The sequence below is a fragment of the Choloepus didactylus genome, chromosome X, assembly GCF_015220235.1.
Source record: "Choloepus didactylus isolate mChoDid1 chromosome X, mChoDid1.pri, whole genome shotgun sequence".
NCBI lineage: Eukaryota > Metazoa > Chordata > Mammalia > Pilosa > Megalonychidae > Choloepus > Choloepus didactylus.
In genome coordinates, this window is record NC_051334.1 from 184,080,777 (window position 1) to 184,102,376 (window position 21,600).

The window sequence follows — 21,600 nt, forward strand, 5'->3', positions numbered from 1 at the left end:
AAGGGTTTGTCGATTTTGTTGATCTTCTCAAAAACCAACTTTTGTTTTTGTTAATTCTCTCTGTTGTTGTTTTATTCTCAATTTCATTTATTTCTGACCTACTCTTTGTTATTTCTGTTCTTCTGCCTACTTTGGGATTAGTTTGCTGTTCTTTTTCTAGTTCCTGCAGCAGGGCAGTTATGGCTTTGATTTTACCTCTTTCTTCCTTTTTATGTAGGGTATTTAGGGCTATAAATTTCCCTCTCAGGGCACCCATTAAGTTTTTTTTTTTAATGTGATTGTTCACATACCATACAATTATCCAAAGATCCAAAGTGTACAATCAATTGCCCCCGGTACTCTCATACAGCTGTGCATCCATCACCACAATTAATTTTCGTTCAATTTTTAGAATATTTTCATTACTCCAGACAAGAAATAAAGAAAAGGAGAGAAAAAAAAAAACAAAAGGAAACTCAAATCCTCCCATACCCGTAACTGCCCCCCGTCCATTACTGATTCATAGTATTGGTATAGTACATTTGTTACTGTTTATAAAGAACGTTGAAATACTACTAATTGTAATATGTAGTTTGCAATAGGTATATATTTTCTCCCTATATGCCCCTCTATTATTAAGTTCTAGTTGTAGTGTCATACATTTGTTCTGGTTCATGAGAGAGATTTCTAATATTTGTACAGTTAATCATGGACATTGCCCATGCCAGGATTCAGTTTTATACATTCCCATCTTTTAACCTCCAACTTTGCTTCTGGTGACATAAATGGGTCTGAGCTTCCTCTTTCCACCACATTCATGCACCATTCAGCACTGTTAGTTATTCTTACAACATGCTACCGTCACCTCTGTTCATTTCCAAACGTTTAAGTTCATCCTAGTTGAACATTCTGCTCATCCTAAGCAACCACTCCCCATTCTTTAGCCTTGTTCTATATCTTGGTAACTTATATTTCATGTCTATGAGTTTACATATTATAATTAGTTCCTATCAGTGAGGACCTGTAATATTTGTCCTTATGTGTCTGGCTTATTTCACTCAGTATATTGCCCTCAAGATTTCATCATCAATCCATTTTTTTAAGATGGTTTTGTTCAAACGCCATACACTCCATCCTAAGTAAACAATCAGTGGTTCCCTGTAAAGTCACATATTTATGTGTCCACCACCCTCACCACTATCTATATAAAAGGACATCTACATTTCTTCCATAAAGCAGGAGTAAGAGTCAAAGAAGGTAGAGGGGCAAAATAAAAAGAAAATAGAGGAAATAAAAACATGACAGCTAGGAAGCAGCAAAAGGAAAGATAACCTTAAATCAAAGTAGAATGAAGAGTTAGACAACACCACCAATGCCAAGTGTCTCACACCTCTCCTCTATGCCCCCTCTTATCTGCATTTACCTTGGTATATCGCCTTTGTTACACTAAAGGAAGCATAATACAATGATTCTGTTAGTTACAGCCTCTAGTTTTTGTTGATTGTAGTTTTCCTCCAGTGCCTCCCTATTTTTAACACCTTGCAAGGTTGACATTTGTTTGTTCTCCCTCACAAAAAAACATATTTGTACATTTTATCACAATTGTTGAGCACTCTAGGTTTCACTGAGTTATACAGTCCCAGTCTTTATCTTTTCTCTTTTCTTCTGGAGTCCCACATGCTCCTAACCTTCCTCTTTCAACCATATTCATAGTTATTTTTGTTCAGTGTACTTACATTGCTGTGCTACCATCACCCAAAACTGTGTTCCAAACATCTCACTCCTGTCTTCTCCTTTCAGTCTGTAGTGCTCCCTTTAGTATTTCCTGTAGGGTGGGTTTCTTGTTCACAAACTCTCTCATTGTCTGTCAGAGAATATTTTGAACTCTTCCTCGTATTTGAAGGACAGTTTTGCTGGATATAGGATTCTTGGTTGGCAGTTTTTCTCTTTCGGTATCTTAAATATATCACACCACTTCCTTCTTGCCTCCATGGTTTCTGCTGAGAAATCCACACATAGTCTTATTAAGCTTCCTTTGTAGGTGATGGATCACTTCTCTTGCTGCTTTCAGGATTCTCTGTTTGTCTTTGATGTTTGATAATCTGATTATTAAGGGTCTTGGCATAGGCCTATTCAGATAAATTCTGTTTGGGGTACACTGAGCTTCTTAGATCTGTGATTTTATGTCTTTCATAACACATGGGAAATTTTCATTGATTATTTCCTTTATTATTGCTTCTGACCCTTTTCCCTTCTCTTCTCCTTCTGGGATACAAATGATATGTACATTCTTGTATTTCATTTTGTCCTTAAGTTCCCGGAGACATTGCTGATATTTTTCCATTCTTTTCCCGATCTGTTCTTTTGTGTGTAGGATTTCAGGTGTTTTGTTCTCCAGTTCCTGAGTGTTTTCTTCTGCCTCTTGAAATCTGCTGTTGTATGTTTCCATTGTGTTTTTCATCTCTTGTGTTGTGCTTTTCATTTCCATAGATTCTGCCAGTTGTTTTTTTGAACTTTCAATTTCTGCCTTATGTATGCCCAGTGTGTTTTTATAGCCTTTATCTCTTTTGCCATTCCCTAAACTTTTTGAATTGATTTAGCATTAGTTGTTTAAATTCCTGTATCTCAGTTGAAGTGTGCATTTGTTCCTTTGCCTGGGCCATAACTTCGTTTTTCTTAGTGTAGGTTGTGGTTTCCTGTTGTCTAGGCATCTGACCTCGTTGGCCACCCCAGTCAGGTTTTCCCAGATGAGAACAGGCTCAGGTCCCAGAAGGTGGAAATATTCAGTATCCGCTTTCCCTGATGGTGTGTCTTAGAGGATTGACACCCCCTGTGCCCTTCTGCCCAGCAGGTGGCACCTGTCAGCCTGTCATGGGCTGGTATAAGGGGGTGTGGCCTGTGGCTCTCCTCCTCCAGGCTCTGGGGTCTGGTTGTGAATGGAAGGCAGGTAGTAGAGCTGGGCCCCTCCTCTTTCCTCTTGGGAAGCTATGCCCCCTACAGAGAGGTCATTTGCATATAAATAGATTCTTTGCTTCTCTGACTGCTATCTTCACCCTTGTCTGGGTCAAAGTGCTGTGAGTTTAAAATGGCTGAGGCTTTCTCTACAGCAGAACACTGCAAGCTGAAAACAGTTGAGGCTTTCTCCACTGAGCCATCCAGGTTGAGAGAGAGAGAAAGGGACAGAAAGCCCCCAAATTCACCCATTGGCCAGAGATAGCACCTGATCCTTTGGGCTCCCCGTCCTGAGACAGATACATCCCCTGACTCTCCCAAGATCAGTCATCACCAAAAGCCTCTGTCTGCTTATTGAGGATTTGCTGTCTGTATTGAGCAGTTAACATTAAAACCCCAGTTGGAGCTGGGCTGAAGTATATTTGCTTGTTCAGAGAGTGCTGCTCTCTAGCACTGTGAGGCTTCCATGAGGGAGGGGCTTTCTGCATGGGTCTGCAGTTTTTACTTACAGATTTTATGCTGCGATCTCAGGCATTCCTCCCAATTCAGGTTGGTGTATGATGAGTGGACAGTCACATTTGTCTCCCTGCAGTTATTTCAGGTTATTTACTAATTTTTCTATTGTTTATTAGTTGTTCCAGGGGAACTAACTAGCTTTCACTCCTCTCTATGCCGCCATCTTAGCTCCTCACCCCTTAGGTTTTGATGTGTTGTGTTCTCATTTTCATTTTTCTCAAGATATTTGCTAATTTCCTCTGCAATTTCTTCTTTGACCCACTGATTGCTTAAGATTGTGTTGTTTAACCTCCATATATTTGTTAATTTTCCATTTCTCTTCCTGTTATTGATTTTCAGCTTCATTCCATTATGTTCAGAGAGAGTACTTTGTATAATTTCAGTCAGTTTAAATTTATTGAGGCTTGTTTTATGACCCAACATGTGATCCTTGAGCACTTGAGAAGAATATATATCTGGCTGTTTGGGGTGCAATGCTCTGTATAGGTCTCTTAGGTCTAGTTCATTTATCACATTATTCAAGTTCTCTGTTTCCCTATGATTCTTTTTCTAGATTTTTTATCTATTGATGAGAGTGGTGTATTGAAGTCTCCAACTATTATTATAGAGATATCTATTTCTCCCGCATTTTTGCCAGTATTTGCCTCATGTATTTTGCCAGTATTTGCCTCATGTATTTTGGTTAGGTACATAAATATTTATGATTTTTATTTCTTCTTGCTGGATTGCTCCTTTTATCAATATGTGGTGCCATTCCTTGTCTTTTATAACAGTTTTGAATTTAAATTCTATTTTTTGCTATATTAGTATAGCTACCCCAGCTCATTTTTGGTTGCTAGAATATCTTTTTCCGGCCTCTCACTTTCAAACTATTTGTATCTTTGGGTCTAATTTGAGTCCCTTGCAAACAACATATAGATGGTTCATGCTTTTTTAAAATCTATTCTGCAAATCTGTGTCTTTTGATTGGGGAGTTTAATCCTTTAACATTCAATAATATTACTGTAATGGCAGAACTTAGTTCAACCATTTTATTCTTTGGTTTCTGTATGTCATGTCATATTTTTTGTTTCTGTTTTTACCCTTTTATTTACCCTTACTGATAGTCTTCATTTCCACGTTCTCCTCCAAGCCTCCCTCTCCTGCTTTTCCTTTCAACATTCTATACTCCTTTTAGTATTTCTTGTAGGGTAGACCTCATGTTGATAAACTATCAATTTCTGCTTATCTGTGAATATTTTAACACCCCCCTCATTTTTAAAGGACAGTTTTGCCAGATAGAGAATTCTTGGCTGCAGTTTTTCTCTTTCAATACCTTAAATATATCACACCACTGCCTCTCACCTCCATGTTTTCTGATAATAAATGGAAACTTAGTCTTATTGAGGTTCCCTTGTATGTGATGAATCACTTTTCTCTTTCTGCTATCAGGATTTTCTCTTTATCTGTGGCATTTCACATTCTGATTAGTATATGTCTCTGATTAGTATATTAAGATTCATTCTGTTTGGAGTACGTTGCCCTTCTTCAACATATATATTTATTTACTTCTTTCATAAGAACCGGGAAATTTTTGACCATTCTTTCCTCAACTATTCTTTCTGCCTCTTTTCCCTTCTCTTCTTCTTCTGGGACACCCATGACACATATGTTTTTGCACTCCATGCCATCATTCAATTCTCTGAGACCCTGCACAAATTTTTCCATTCTTTTCTCTATCTGTTCTTCTGTCTTTAAGATTTTGATTGTCCTATCTTTTAGTTCACTGATTCTTCTGCCTGCTCAAATCTGCTATTGTATGCCTCTAGTGTATTTTTAAAATCTCTTCTATTTGCCTTTCAATCCCATATGTTCTGTTATGTTTCTTTTCAGACTTTCAAATTCTTCTTTATGCTCACCCAGTGTCTTCTTAATATTCTTTATCTCTTTAGCCATGTTTTCTTTCTTCTCCTTGAACTGATTTAGGAGATTTGTTGAGCATCTTTGATTAGTTGTTCTAAAGTTTGTTTCTCCTCTGACTTTTTAATTTATTCCTTTAACTGGACCACATCTTCCTGTTTCTTGGTATGACTTGTTATTTTTTGCTGATGTCTCAGCATCTGGATGTCTTGAGTTTGCACTGAAAGTCAATTTTACTCTCTTGCTTAGGGTTTTATTGTTGATTAGCTTTGTGTTAAGGATATTCTTTGGCACTTGGATCAACTTATTCCAGATCTTTAGAATAGCCTGTGTTTAACTGGTCAGATTTTTTCAGCTCTTCTTCATTTTATTCCTGTCCTGGGTATATGGTACAATTTTTAACATTGCCTATTTGTGCAATTATTTCACCCCCATGGTAAGACTTCCTTTCCTCTGTTCCTTCTCTTGGAATTTTGATCTGTTTTGATTGTTTTTGTTTTATATATAAACATTATTTTTTACTCTACTTTCATTGCCTCTAGCTGCTTTTGCCTAGAATGCAAATTCTGAGAAGAGGGTCATCCCAGAAAGGACTTTCTTGAGTCATTATTTCCAACCAAAACAGAGATGGGGACCCACAAAGGGGGTGCAGAGCAGTTCCAAAGAGCCAGTTGTGTACTGAAGTTTCTCAGTATTTTCATCCCACTCTTACCTCAAATCTGCACAGTGCTCCCCTGGCCTCCAGAGCCCCAGAACAATTGTTTCACACAGTTTCTGCCTGTCTACTAGCTGTTTTTGGTGGAAAAGTGAGTCCTGGAGCTCCCTACTACACCATCTTCCCTGGTAGTTCTCTCATCAGATGAAAGGCAGGTCAATCCTCTCCTTTGACATGATTAGAAAAGGCTTCTCAGAACTGGTGAGATTGTAATTGGACCTGTTTTATCTTTGGTATACAGATGTAGGTATATAGATGTAGATTTTTAAAGGAATAGAAAATATAGGAAGTATTTCCACATTCCTTAATTTCTGTAGGTATTTCCTCTTCCCAATTATTTCCAAATGATTTAAGCATTGTGTCACACAAGGTATATAGCACCCCAGCAGACAGCTGTAACCTTAGCTGTGGCTTAGAAAAGTGTAGAAAATCTCCTTTTTCCTTCAGCCTGCTGGTCCCTGCATCAGTGGTCTGCTCAGTATTCTAGAGAGGAATCACCTGGTTTATTTTTTAATATGGATTTTAAAAATAAATTTTGACTTATTAAAGAGTTGCAAAATAATATGGTGTTTCCATGCACTATTCACCTAACTTCCTCTAATGTTGCCATCTTATATAACCATAATAGAGTCAAAATCACAAAATTAATATTGTTACTCTGTTATTAACTAAATTACATAATTTATTTGGATGTTGCCAGTTTTCCACAAATGTCCTTTTTCTGATACAGTATTCAATTCATGATCCCACTTTGCAATTAGTTTGCTTGTCCCCTTAGTTGCCTCTAATCTGTGATGGTTCCTCAGTTATTCCTTGTCTTGTATAACCTTAATGCTTTTGAAGTGTGCTTGTTAGGAATTTTGTAGAATGTCCCTCAATTTGGATTTCTCTGATATTTTCTCATGATTGGATTGAAGTTATATATTTTCTGCTGTATTGCCAAAGACATGATGTACCTGTCTCAGTGCATCAAATCAGGGGATGTAGGATGTTTATATGTCTTATTTCAGGTAAAGTTAACCTTGATCACTTGGTTAAAGTGGTGTCTTCCGGATTTTTCCACTCTAAAGTTATATTTTCCCTTTGTAATTAATGAATAATTTGGGAGAGATAATTTTAGAATATGCATATATCCTGTTTCTTCTCAAACATTTGACAACTAATTTTAGCACTTGTTAGTGGATCTTGCATGCACCTATTACTGTGGTACCTGAATGGTGATTTCTATTTTCCTCATACATTTTATATTTATTAACTGGAATTATTTGGTAAGGGATATTTTCTCTCCCCAAGTAATTATTTATTCAATCATTTATTTATATTAGTATGAATTCATCAATATTTATTCTATTTGTGATACAATAAAGTACTACAGTTATTTATCTTTGTTGTGCAAATTGTTTTACCTTTGGCTCTTGGGAACTCTCTTAGGTTGATACCCTTTGACAGATCCCCATCATTAAATTTTTTTTTTTAAATTTTAAATAAAATGTTTTAGCACTTCCTTATTTTCTGACACCCAAAGGTACTCCAGGTTCATCTTGTGTTTTCCCCATCCTAACCATAGAATCAGGCATTTCTCCAAGGGGCACTGTTTCCTTTTATTGGAGAATGGAATTTAGAAGCTGATTTCTGGGTGCTAGTTGTTCTTATTGCTTCAGAGATATCAGTATTTCAAGGCTCTCTCAGTGCACAGCACTAGGAAATATATGTATAGTAACCTATTTATATGCACATTTTTGCTGTATTTATCTATATTTATATGTATATATATATTTAAAAATGAGTTAATACTTATATTTGATTCTAATCTACCACCACGAAGTTCATTTTTAATTCAATTTTATTGAGATATATTCACATACCATACAATCATCCAAAGTGTACAATCAGTTGTTCACAGTACCATCATATAGTTGTGCAATCATCACCACAATCAAGTTTTGAACATTTTCATTACTCCCCTAAAAATTAAAATAAGAATAAAAGTAAAAGTAAAAAAAACACCAAAAACATCACATCCCCCCATTGCCCCCATTATTAACTTAATTTTTGTCCCCATTTTTCTACTCATCTGTCCATACATTGGGTAAAGGGAGTGTAAGCCACAAGGTTTTCACAATCACATGCTCATACCATGTAAGCTACATAGTTATACAGTCATCTTCAAGAATCAATTCTACAGGGTTGCAGTTCAACAGTTTCAGGTATTTCCTTCCAGGTATTCCAATACACTAAAAACTATAAAGGTATATCTATATAATGCATAAGAATAACCTCCAGAATGACCTCTCAACTCCATTTGAAATCTCTCAGCCACTGAAACTTTATTTTGTTTCATTTCTCTTCCCCCTTTTGGTCAAGAAGGCTTTCTCAGTCCCATGATGCCAGGTTCAGGCTCATCCACAGGAGTCATGTCCCACATTGCCAGGGAGATTTACACCCCTGGGAGTCATGCCCCATGTAGGAGGGAGGGCAGTGAGTTTACCTACTGAGGGGGCTTAGAGAGAGAGAGAGGCTACATCTGAGCAACAAAGAGGTTCTCTGGGGGAGACTTTTAGGTACAATTATAAGTAGTCTTAGCCTCTCCTTTGCAGTAACAAGCTTCATAAGGGCAAGCCCCAAGACTGAGGGCTTGGCCTTCCAAATTGGTGGTCCCCAATACTTGTGAGAATATCAGTAATTCTCCAGGTGGGGAAGTTTAATATTTCCACATTTTTCCCCATTCCCTCGAGGGTACTTTGCAAATATATTTTTATCCTCTGCCCAAATTACTCTGGGATGTATTGGGGCTTCACACTAACTTGTACAAACCAGTCAGATCTCACTCCCTATTCAAATTCCATGTAATTATGGTGTTTGAATAAACTGACCATACAAGTTAAATTATATAGTGTGATATGGAATGTATAGATTTTCCATCAAAGAAACATATCTTCCTTTGGTCCCACACAGAAGTTGAAGTTTTAAAACACCACCAATATTGTCCTTAAACCTTCCGTCTGATTTCCCTTAATCCTAACCAGATCTGCTTCATTCATTTTGCTAATTGAAGTCTGAACTCTTTTTCAGAGCCAAATCCACTTCACTCATATCTGTAATTGAATTCTGATCTCTTTTTCAGACTAACATTTGCTGTATGGGGTAATACTGACATCTATAGCTGCTGAACTCTGGCTCTGAGTCTCAGGTGTCACACAGTACCTGAAATACCAGGAACCAAGCAGGTTATACACAAAGAGCCCAGCATCTCAGAATTTAGAAATAACCATTACAACTCAGAAATAGATGTGACAGCTGTAAGAGCTTACAATCTAGGAATCTTTACATTAAGCCTTACCCTGATAACCTATGCTATCAGATTCAATTCTTAGAGTTTTCTCATTATAGTTAGTCCATATTAGTGAGGCATTATAATGCTTGTCTTTTTGTTTCTGGCTTATTTCACTCAATATAATGTCCACAAGGTCAATTTCCCTAGTTGCATGTCTCACAACTTCATTCCTTCTTGTAGCCACTCAATAATCCATTGTATGTATGTACCACAATTCTCCATTCCATTCATCAGTCAATGTACCCTTAGGCCGCCTCCATCCATTGTGAATCATGAATACTAACACTATAAACATCAGTGTGCAAATGTCCTTTCATGTCCCTGCTCTCAGTTCTTCCATGTATGTACCTAATAAAAATTTTGCATGGCCATACGGCAAACCCCACACTTAGCTTCCTGTGGAACCACCACACTGCCCTCCAGATGGGCTGCACCGTTATACTTCCCTACCAACAAGGTATAGGTACGTCCCTCTCTCCACATTTCCTCCAGCACTTCTAGCCCTCTGGTTATTTTTTCCCATGCAATTTTATAGAGATATATTCACATACCATACACTCATCCATGGTGTACAATCAATTTTTCACAGTATCATCATATAGTTGTGCATTCATCACTACAGTCAGCTCTTGAACACCTTCATTAGTCCAAAAAAATTAAAATAACAATAATGAAAAGGGCAAAATAAAAAATAAAATAAAAATAAAAAGGTCAGACAACACCAGCACCACCAATAATCCCATACCTCTCCCTTATATCCCCCTCTTATAGACATTTTGCTTTGGTATATTACCTTTGTTAAAATTCATGGAAGGATATTACAGTGTTACTATTAACTATATACTCTAGTGTTCCTTGATTATATTTTCCCCAATACCATCCCATTCTCAGCACCTTGCAAAGTTGACATTCATTTGTTCTCCTGTATGTAAAAACATTTTTATATTTGTATATTTAATCACCATCATTGACCACTCAAAATTTCACTACATTATACAGTCCCAATCTTTATCTTCTGTCTTCCCTTCTGGTGTTGTACATGTCCCTAGCCTTCCTCTTTCAAGTTTACTCACAGTCATCTTTGTTCAGTTTACTTACAATATTGTGCTACCATTACATAGTATGGTGTTATCCATTTCTGGATCTATACAATCAATCCTCTTGAACATTCCATACTCTTCAGCATAAAATGCCTGATCTCTACCCTCTTTCTGTCTCCTGATAACCTGTGTTCTCAGCTTTAATAATGTTAATTCATATTATTGAGACCATTCAGTATTTGTTCTTTTGTTTTTGGCTAAATTCGCTGAACATAACATCCTTGAGGTTCATCCACATTGTCATATACTCTGTGACTTTATTGTGTCCTAGAGCTGTGTAATACTCCATTGTGTATATATACCAGTTTGTTTTTCCACTCATCAGTTGATGCACATTTGGATTGTTTCTGCCTCTTGGCAATCATGAATAATTCCATGATAAACGTCAGTTTACAGGCATCCATTTGTGCCTTAACTTTCGGTTCCTCTGAGTATATACCTAATAATGGAATAGCTGGGTCATATGGCAAATCTCTACTTAACTTCCTGAGGAACTGCCACACTGCCTTCCAGAGTGGCTGCACCATTCTACATTCCCACCAACAATTAATAACTGTGCTTCTTTCTCCATATTGTCTCCAGCACTTGTAATTTTCTGTTTTGTTTATATAATGGCCATACTAGTAGGTGTGAGATGATCTCTCATTGTGGTTTTGATTTGCATTTCCCTAATAGCCAGTGAAGTTGAGAAAGTTTTCATATGTTTTTGAGCCATTTGTATTTCCTCTTCAGAAAAGTGTCCATCTCTTTTGCCCATCTTTTAAATTGGGCTGTTTGTCTTTTTCTTGTTGAGTTTTAGGATGTCTTTATATATTCTAGATATTAAAACCTTATCTGATATGTGGTTTCCAAATATAGTCTCCCATTGCTTAGGCTTCCTTTTTAATTTTCTGACAAATTCCTTTGATGTAAAAATGTGTTTAATTTTGAGGAGATCCCATTTATCTATTTCTTCTTTCATTGCTCATGCTTTGGGTGTAAGGTCTAAGAATCCACCTCCTATCACAAGATCTTTAAGACATTTCCCTACATTTTCTTCTAAGAGTCTTATGGTCTTAGCACTAATGTTTAGGTCTTTGATCCATTTCTAGTTAATTTCTGTTTAAGGTGTGAGATAGGAGTCCTCTTTCATTCTTTTGGAAATGGATATCTAGTTCTCCAAACACCATTTATTGCAGAGGCTTCTCTGTCCCAGTTGCATTGTCTTGACTGCCTTATCAAAGATCAGTTGTCTGTAGATGAGAGGGTCCATTTCTGAACACTCAATTTGATTCCATTTGTCAGTATAACTATCTTGCCAGTACCGTGCTTTTTTGAACACTGTAGCTTTTAATGTGCTTTAAAGTCAGGTAGTTTGAGACCTCCCATTGCATTCCTCTTCTGCAAGATATTTTTGGCTATTCAGGGCATGTTGCCCTTCCAAATAAATTTGATTATTGGTTTTTCTATTTCTACAAAGTAAGTTGTTTGGCACTAAGCTGATTTTCGTATTCCCCTTTTTAATTTTTTTTTAACTTATCCATCTGTCAGTCAGAATCATGAATCTCACTGTATGCATTATGTTAACCTTACTTGTTTGTTCAACCCTAGTATCCATGAAACATAGCTTCATAATTGCTAACCAATACCCCTGAGAAGAAGAATTTTATTTTGGGTTCTTTTTACATTTTCTATTTCTTCATTGTATTCTCTATTTGTGGAGTCATAGTCATCATGTTTTCCTTTAATTATTTAAACATGGTTTCTTTTATATTTTTTATGTATTAATAGAAGTTATTTTGTAGTCTTGATTTGCCAAATTAAATACCTATGCCAATTCCCAGTCAATTTCTATTGACTGCTCTTCTCTCTCTCTCTCTTTTTTAACGTGTCCATGAATCACACCTTCCCGTTTTATTCAGGTCTCAAAATGGATAATTTTATATAACTAAATTTTCCCCCTGAGGGTGGTGATGGTGGTTGTTATTGTTTTTTGTGGTTATTATTTTTTAATTTAATTTTATTGAGATTGTTCACATACAATGCAATCATCCAAAGATCCAAAGTGCACAACCGATTGCCCATGGTACCATGATACAGCTGTGCATCCATTACCACAGTTATTTTTTTTCAATTTTTAGAATATTTCCATTACTCCAGAAAAGAAATAAAGACAAAAAAGAAAGCTCAAATCCTCCCATACCTCTAACTACCCCCCTCCATTACTGACTCACAGTATTGGTATAGTACATTTGTTACTGTTGAATGAATGGTAAAATACTACTAACTCTAGTACATAGTTTGTAATAGGTATATATTTTTCCCTATATACCCCTCTATTATTAATGTCTAGTTATAGTGTCATACATTTGTTTTAGTTCATGAAAGAGCTTTTGAATATTTGTACAGTTAATCATGGACATTGTCCACCACAAGATTCACTGTTTTATACATTCCCATATTTTAACCTCCAACTTTCCTTCTGGTGACCATGTGATTCTAAGCCTCCCCTTTCCATCACATTCACACACCGTTCAGCACTGTTAGTTATTCTCATAATAACATGCTACCATCACCTCTGTCTATTTCCAAACACTTAAGTTCAACCTAGTTCCACATTTTGCTCATAAAAAGCAACTGCTCCCCATTCTTTAGCCTTCTTCTATATCCTGTTAACTTATATTTCATGTCTATGAGTTTGCATATTATAATTAGTTCATATAGTGAGACCATACAATATTTGTCCTTATGTTTCTGACTTATTTCACTCAATATAGTGTCCTCAAGATTTCTTCAACCCATTTTTTATGACAGTTTTGTTCACCCACCAAACATTTCATCCTAAGTAAACAATCAATAGTTCCCTGTATAATCACATATTTATGCATTCACCACTATCACCAGTATCTATATAAGGACATCTCCATTTCTCCCACAAAGAAAGAGGAAGAGCCAAAGAAGTCAAAGAGAAAAGAGAAAAAATGACAGCTAAAAGCAGCAAGAGGAAAGATAGAATTAAACTAAAGTACAATAAAAGAGTCAGAAAACCTCACCAAAGCCAAGAATCCCACACCCCTCCCTTATGTCCTCCTCTTATAGGCTTTGGTATATTGCCTTTGTTACATTACATTAAAGGAAGCATAATACAATGTTTATGTTAACTATATTTTCTAGTTTGCATTGATTATATTTTTTTCCCCAATACCACCCCATTTTTAGCACCTTGCAAGGTTGACATTCATTTGTTCTCCCTCATGTAAAAACATGTTTGTACATTTTATCACAATTTCTGAGCACTCTTAAGTTTCACTGAGATATACAGTCCCAGTCTTAATCTTTCCTCTTTCCTTCTGGTGTCCCACATACTCCTAACATTTCTCTTTCAACCATACTCATAGTCCTCTTTGTTCAGTGTACTTACATTGCTGTGCTACCATCACCCAAAATTGTGTTCCAAACCTCTCCCTCCTGTCTTTTCCTATCTGTCTGTAGTGCTCCCTTTAGTATTTCCTGTAGTGCAGGTATCTTGTCCACAAACTCTCTCATAGTCTCTTCCTTGTTTATTAGTTGCTCCAGGGTACTAACTAAATTCCACCCCTCTCTATGCTACCATCTTGCCCCCCCCGTGGTTATTATATTTTTAGTAATTTGCCTGGACCTTTTCTGTAAAATCTGTCTCTGAAATATTGTGTGACTATCGGTGCCTCCACTAAGTTTTGTTTATTCTTATTTTTAATATTTAGCCCAGCTTCTTAATAGTTGCCTCTGTGTTTGCATAGTTTAGTTATCATACTATGACTGTTCAGGGCTTTTGCTGATGGATCTGTGTATGGATTGGGAAGTGCATTCAAACTTCAGACAATTTTTCTCTCTACTTCTGCTTTTATTCCCTTCCAGGTTCTCTTGGGTCTACCCTGTGCATTTGCACAGCTTCCCCTTTAGCCAGAAATGTGTGCCAGGCTTTGCTGGGGAAATCATGGTCAAACCTGGCAGCCATCTCCCAGCCCTGCTTTAACCCTCCATCCTTCTCTTTGTGTGCAGATGTTTCAATATGTTTTCATTCTACAGACCAGGGGAGATATTAAGTCTAATGGACTGGCCTGCCCATATGTGAAACCCCAAACCTGGAACAAGCAGCTCTGGATATGGAGTCAAATCCCAAACTGAATTGCTACTGCTTCTTTATGTATGTGTGTATCTGTGTGTGTTTGTGTGTATGCATGCATGTGTGGGTATCGGTAAAAGGAGAATGGATCTGGTGATTCATATATAATGTTCTCTAATAACTTTTTTAATATATATATATATATTTATTGAGATATTTCACATACCATACAATTACCCAAAGATCCAAAGTGTACAATCAATTGCCCATGGTACCATCATACAGCTGTTCATCCATCAACAATTAATTTTTCTTCAATTTCTAGAACATTTTCATTACTCGAGAAAAGAAATAAAGACAAAAAAAAGGAAACTCAGATCCTCCCATACTCCTAACTATGCCCCTCTCCATTGTTGATTCATAGTTTTGGTATAGTACATTTGTTACTATTGATGAAAGAATGTTAAAATACTACTAACTGTAGTATATAGTTTGCAATAGGTATATATTTTTTCCCTATATGCCTCTCTATTATTAACCTCTAGTTAATAGTGACATACATTTGTTCTAGTTCGTGAGAGAAATTTCCAATATTTTTATAATTAATCACGGACATTGTCCATCACAAGATTCACTGTATTATACATTCCCATCTTTTAACCTCCAACTTTCCTTCTGGTGGCATACATGACTCTGAGCTTACCCTTTCCACCTCATTCACACACCATTCAGCACTGTTAGTTACTCTCACAACATGCTACCATCACCTCTGTTCATTTCCAAACATTCAAGTTCACCCTAGTTGAATATTCTGCTCATAATAAGCAACCGCTCCCCATTCTTTAGCCTCATTCTATATCCTGGTAACTTATATTTCATGTCTATGAGTTTACATATTATACTTAGTTCATATCAGTGAGACCCTGCAATATTTGCCTTTATGTGTCTGTCTTATTTCACTCAGTATAGTGCCCTCAAGGTTTCTTCATCAACCCATTTCTTTTAAGACAGTTTTGTTCACACACCATACATTCCGTCCTAAGTAAACAATTGTTGGTTCCCTGTATAGTCACATATTTATGTATTCATCACCATTGCCACTCTCTATATAAGGACATCTCCATTTCTTCCACAAAGATGGAGGAAGAGTCAAAGAAGGCAGAGAGGTAAAAGAAAAAGAAAAGAGAAAGAGAAAAAACAAACAAAGAAACAAAAAAAAAACACAAAACTTGATAGCTAGAAAGTGACAAAAGGAAAGATAGCATTAACCTAAAGTAGAATAAAGAGTCAGACAACATCACCAATACCAGGAGTCCCATACCCTTCCCCTCTACCCCACCCCCCATATGCATTTAGCTTTGGTATATTGCCTTTGTTATATTAAAGGAAGCATAATACCATGTGTCTGTTAATTATAGTCTCTAGTTTGCATTGATTGTATTTTCCCCCCAATCCCACCCTATTTTTAACACTTGCAATGCTGACATTCATTTGTTCTACCTCATGTAAAGACATATTTGTGCCTTTTATTACAATCATTGAGCACCCTAGGTTTCCCTGAGTTACACAGTCCCAGTCTTATCATTTGTCTTTTGTTCTAGTGTCCCACATGTTCCCAGCCTTACTCTTTCAACAATACTCACAGTCATCTTTGTTCAGTGTACTTACATTGCTGTGCTACTACCTCCCAAAACTGTGTTCCAAAACCTCTCAGTCCTGTCTTTTCCTTTCTGTCTGCAGTGCTTCATTCAGTGTTTCCTGTAGAGCAGGTATCTTGTTCATAAACTCTGTCATTGTCTGCTTGTCAGAGAATATTTTAAGGTCTCCCTCATATTTGAATGATAGTTTTGCTGGATATAGGATTCTTGGTTGCTGTTTTTTCTTTCAGTATCTTAAATATATCACCCCACTTCCTTCTTGCCTCCATGGTTTCTATTGAGAAATCTGCACATAGTCTTATCAAGCTTCCTTTGTATGTGACAGATCACTTTTATCTTGCTGCTTTCAGGAGTCTCTTTGTCTTTGACATTTGATAATCTGATTATTAAGTGTCTTGGTGTAGGCCTATTCAGATCTGTTCTGTTTGGGGTATGTTGCACTTCTTGGATCCATAATTTTATGTCTTTCATAAGAGATGGGAAATTTTCATGGATTATTTCCTCTATTATTGCTTCTGCCCCTTTTCCCTTCTCTTCTCCTTCTGGGACACCAATGACACAAACATTCTTGCTTTTCACTTTGTCCTTAAGTTCCCAGAGACATTGCTCATATTTTTCCATTCTTTTCTCTATCTGTTCTTTTGTGTGTAGGCTTTCAGGTGCCTTGTTCTCTAGTTCCTAAGGGTTTCCTTCTGCTTATTTAGATCTGCTGTTGTATGTTTCCATTATGTCTTTCATCTCTTGTGTTGTGCCTTTCATTTCCATAGATTCTGCTGGTTGGTTTTTCGAACTTTCAATTTCTACCTTAAGTACGCCCAGTGTTTTCATTATACAGTTCAGCTCTTTCGCCATATCTTCCCTAAATTTTTTTGAATTGACTGATTATTAGTTGTTTTAGTTCCTGTATCTCAGTTGAGGTGTAAGTTTCTTCCTTTGACTGGGCCATAACTTCATTTTTCTTAGTGTAGGTTGTAGTTTTCTGTTGTCTAGGCATGGTTTCCTTCATTACCCCAATCAGGTTTTCCCAGAACAGAATGGGCTCAAGTCCCAGAAGGAAGAAATATTCAGTATCTGGTTTCCCTGAGGGTGTGTCTTAGAAAATTGATACACCCTGTGATGCCTCAGGTCACTGTGCTTTTCTGCCCAGCAGGTGGCACCTGTCAGCCTGCAATTCCAGACTGGTGTATGGAGATATGGCCCTCAGCTGTTTTCTCCCATGTTCTGGGGTCTGGTTCTGAATGGAAGGCAGGTAGTAGAGCTGGGCCCCACCCCTTTCCTCTTAGAGAAGATAGACCCCCCTAGAGAGAGGTCATTAGCATTTCAATGGTCTCCCTCTGCCTGTGCTATCTCTGCTGTTGTCTGTGTCAGAGCACTGCAAACTGAAAATGGCTGAGGCTTTCTCCACTGAGCCAAAAAAGGGACAAAATGTTCCCTTCAGGGCTAGTCTGTGGGACCCTCTGGCTCTCCAAGGTCAGTCGTCACCCAAAGCCTCTGTCTGCTTTTTGGGGATTTGTAACTTGTAGTGAGAAGTTCACACTCACTAACTAAAACCTCAGTTGGAGCTCAGCTGAGCTATATTCACTTGCTGGGAGAGAGCTTCTCTAGCACCAGGAGGCTTTGCAGCTTGGGCTGTGGGGGGAGGGGTCTCCCAGCTTGGAGCCACAGTTTTTACTTACAGATTTTATGCTGTGATCTCAGGCATTCCTCCCAATTCAGGCTGGTGTATGATGAATGGATGGTCATGTTTGTCTACCCACAATTATTCTGGATTATTTACTATTATTCCTGGTTTTTTTAAAATTGTTCCAGGGGCACTAACTAGCTTCCACTCCTCTCTATGCCACTATCTTAGATCCTCCTCTAATAACTTTTTGAGTGGAAATTTTGTTGGTACTGAAACAATTTCTGGAACAGTGACTGATTTTTTCAAGTTTCTATTTATTCTTGAGTTAGTATTGGTAATTTATAACCTCCTTGGAAAATGTCCATTTGTTCTACTTTTTCAAGTGTATTGACAGTATGTTTATTCAGGGTGTTATATTATGAATTTTTAAATTTGTAACCCATCTTTAGATATTGTACCCCTTTTCATTCCTAATTTATTTTTTGTTCTTCTCTATTTCCATTAGTCAGTCTTACTTGAGGTTTGTCTATTTAATTAGTCGCCTCAAAACACCAGGCTTGGGAGAACCCAACAGGGCGGCTAGGTAAGACAGGTCAAAAAAACACCTCCATGAAAAATAGTAGATAAAAGCCAAAAAGTGACCCAGAACACCATTTTTAGCGATGCACCAGCCGGACAAGTTCTGCTAAATCCACAGGGACCACAGGGACCATGCATTTGGTGAAACTGGGAGTCTGCATTCTGAAATGAGTGCGTGAGCCAGCTGAAAGTCCAGCGGCCATGCTGCAGTGTGGAGAAGCCATGGGTGGCATTTGGAGATGGACTTGTTCTTTTTAAAAAAGAAAAACCTGGGACTGACTGTGGATACAATGGTGAGAAGCACGCAGTGAAGCACGGCAGGAGCAGGGTGTCCCAACGCCTCAGTGTCTGGCATGGAGGATAGCCCTTCCCACACCCACTGCTGATTGTCTCAGGGCCAGGGGGGCAGAGGGGAGCCAAAAAGAGAAAGAAACCATACCCCTTGCAACCATCTCCCCGGCGGGCTGGGGGTGTTCCTGCCTGGGGCCGGTCTCATAGCCCATAGCCGTGCCAAGGTTCCCTGTGTGACGGGGAGTGTTTCCTGCAGCACCACACACACGTCACAATATCGTCCTTGGACAGTGGCCTTTAGTGCACCCATGGCTGGTTGTCCCGGAGCCGGGAGGGCAGAGCTGTGCAAAGAGGTGGAAACTAGCACACCCCATTAAACCATCTTTATAGCAGGCTGGGAATGCCTCTGCACAGCCTGGCAGCCCAGGGCTTCCCTGGAGGGCCAGCATGCACTTGTGATGTGGCACAACCTTCCCTCAGCAGGGGTCCTAGAAGAGCACAGCTGAGAAGGGGGACCCACTCAGAAATCCCAGGGACCCTACGCCAGTGCCAGGGATTTGTGGGTCAGTGGCAGACACAATCTGTGGTGGGACTGAGGTGAAGGCTTGGATTCTTGCAACAGCCTTAAAGCTCCGGGAACACCTAGGAGGTTTGATTATTAAAGCTGCCTTGCCTCCCTAATCACTCAGACACAGGCCCTACATTCAGGGTGGACAGCACACAACACACCTAAACTTAGTGTACCAATTGAACCCCACAAAAATCAGAACCCCACACACCACAAAGACAAAGTTGGGGAGAACTGACTTGAAGGGAATAGGTGACTCACAGACGCCATCTGCTGGTTAGAGAAAGTGTACACCACCAAGCTGTAGATCTGACAAATTAGAGATTGGTATTTTTTAGATACTGAAAGAACCCTATCAAGTAAAGAAAATGGCAAGAGGCCAAAAACAACAGAAAATCTTAAAGCATATGATAAAACCAGATGATATGGAGAACCCAAACCCAACCACCCAAATCAAAAGATCAGAAGACACACAGTACTTGGAGCAATTAATCAAAGAACTAAAGACAAACATTGAGAGCATGGCACAGGATATAAAGGACATGAAGAAGAGCATGGCACAGGATACAAAGGACATAAAGAAGACCCTAGAAGAGCATAAAGAAGAAATTGCAAGAATATATAAAAAAATAGAAGATCTTATGGAAATAAAAGAAACTGTTGGCCAAATTAAAAAGACACTGGATACTCATAATACAAGATTAGAGGAAGTTGAACAATGACTCAGCATCCTCAAAGACCACAGAATGGAAAATGAAAGAACAAAAGAATGGGGAAAATAAAAAAAATTGAAATGGATCTCATGGATATGATAGATAAAATAAAACGTCCAAATTTAAGACTCATTGGTGTCCCAGAAGGGGAAGAGAAGGGTAAAGGTCTAGAAAGAGTATCAAAGAAATTGTTGGGGAAAACTTCCCAAACCTTCTACACAATATAAATACACAAAGCATAAATGCCCAGCAAACTCCAAATAGAATAAATCCAAATAAACCCACTCCAAGACATATTCTGATCAGACTGTCAAATACTGAAGAGAAGGAGCAAGTTCTGAAAGCAGCAAGAGAAAAGCAATTCACCACATACAAAGGAAACAGCATAAGATGAAGTAGTGACTACTCAGCGGCCACCATGGAGGCGAGAAGGCAGTGGCATGATATTTAAAATTCTGAGAGAGAAAAATTTCCAACCAAGAATACTTTATCCAACAGAGCATTCCTTCAAATTTGAGGGAGAGCTTAAATTTTTCACAGACAAACAAATCCTGAGAGATTTTGCTCATAAAAGACCTGCCCTACTTCAGATACTAAAGGGAGCCCTACCGACAGAGAAACAAAGAAAGGAGAGAGAGATATAGAGAATTTTAACAGACATATATAGAACATTACATCCCAAGTCACTGGGACACATTCTTTTCTAGTGATCACGGATCTTTCTCCAGAATAGACCATAGGCTGGGACATAAAACAAGCCTCAATAAATTAAAAAAAAAATTGAATTTATTCAAAGCACATTCTCTGACCACAGTGGAATAAACATAGAAGTCAGTAACTATCAGAGACTTAGAAAATTCACAAACACCTGGAGAGTAAAAATGAGGGGGAGATGAAAACATTCCAGGGTAGTCAAAAGCTGAGGGACTTCATCACCAGTAGTTCAGTCCTATAAGAAAAGCTAAAGGGAGTTGAGCAGGCTGAAAGGAAGGGTCACTAAAGAATTGACTGAAACCACATGAAGAAATAGACTTCCAGTAAAGGTCACATGGTAAATATAAATACCAATACTACTGTATTTTTGATTTTTAACTCCACCATTTACTTCCTACAGGTTCTAAAATACATAAACTGTAATGATAAATCAGTGGTTTAGGACTCAATGTAAAATTTGTAATTTTTGACAAGAACTACATAAAGGTGGGGGAATGGAGGAGTAAAGGAACATAGTTTATGTGTCCTATTGGAGTTAAGTTGGTATCAAAGAAAAACAAGATTGTTTTAGACTTAAGAGGTTAAATTTAAGCCCCACAGTAAACACAAAGAAAGTATCAGAGAATATGACCATAGAGATGAAAAGTGGAGTATGGGTTATGAGAAGTGGGGGATGGGGCAATGGGAAGTTAAGAAATGAGTGTAGGGTTTCTGTTTGGGGTGAATGGAAATTTCTAATAATGGATGGTGGGAAGGTGATAGCATTGCAACTTTCTAAATGTGATTAATCCTGCTAATGGGATGCTAGGGAGGGGTTGGAATGGGAAGATTTAGGCTATTGTTTCCACAAGTGGAAAAAAAAAAGACAGTCTAA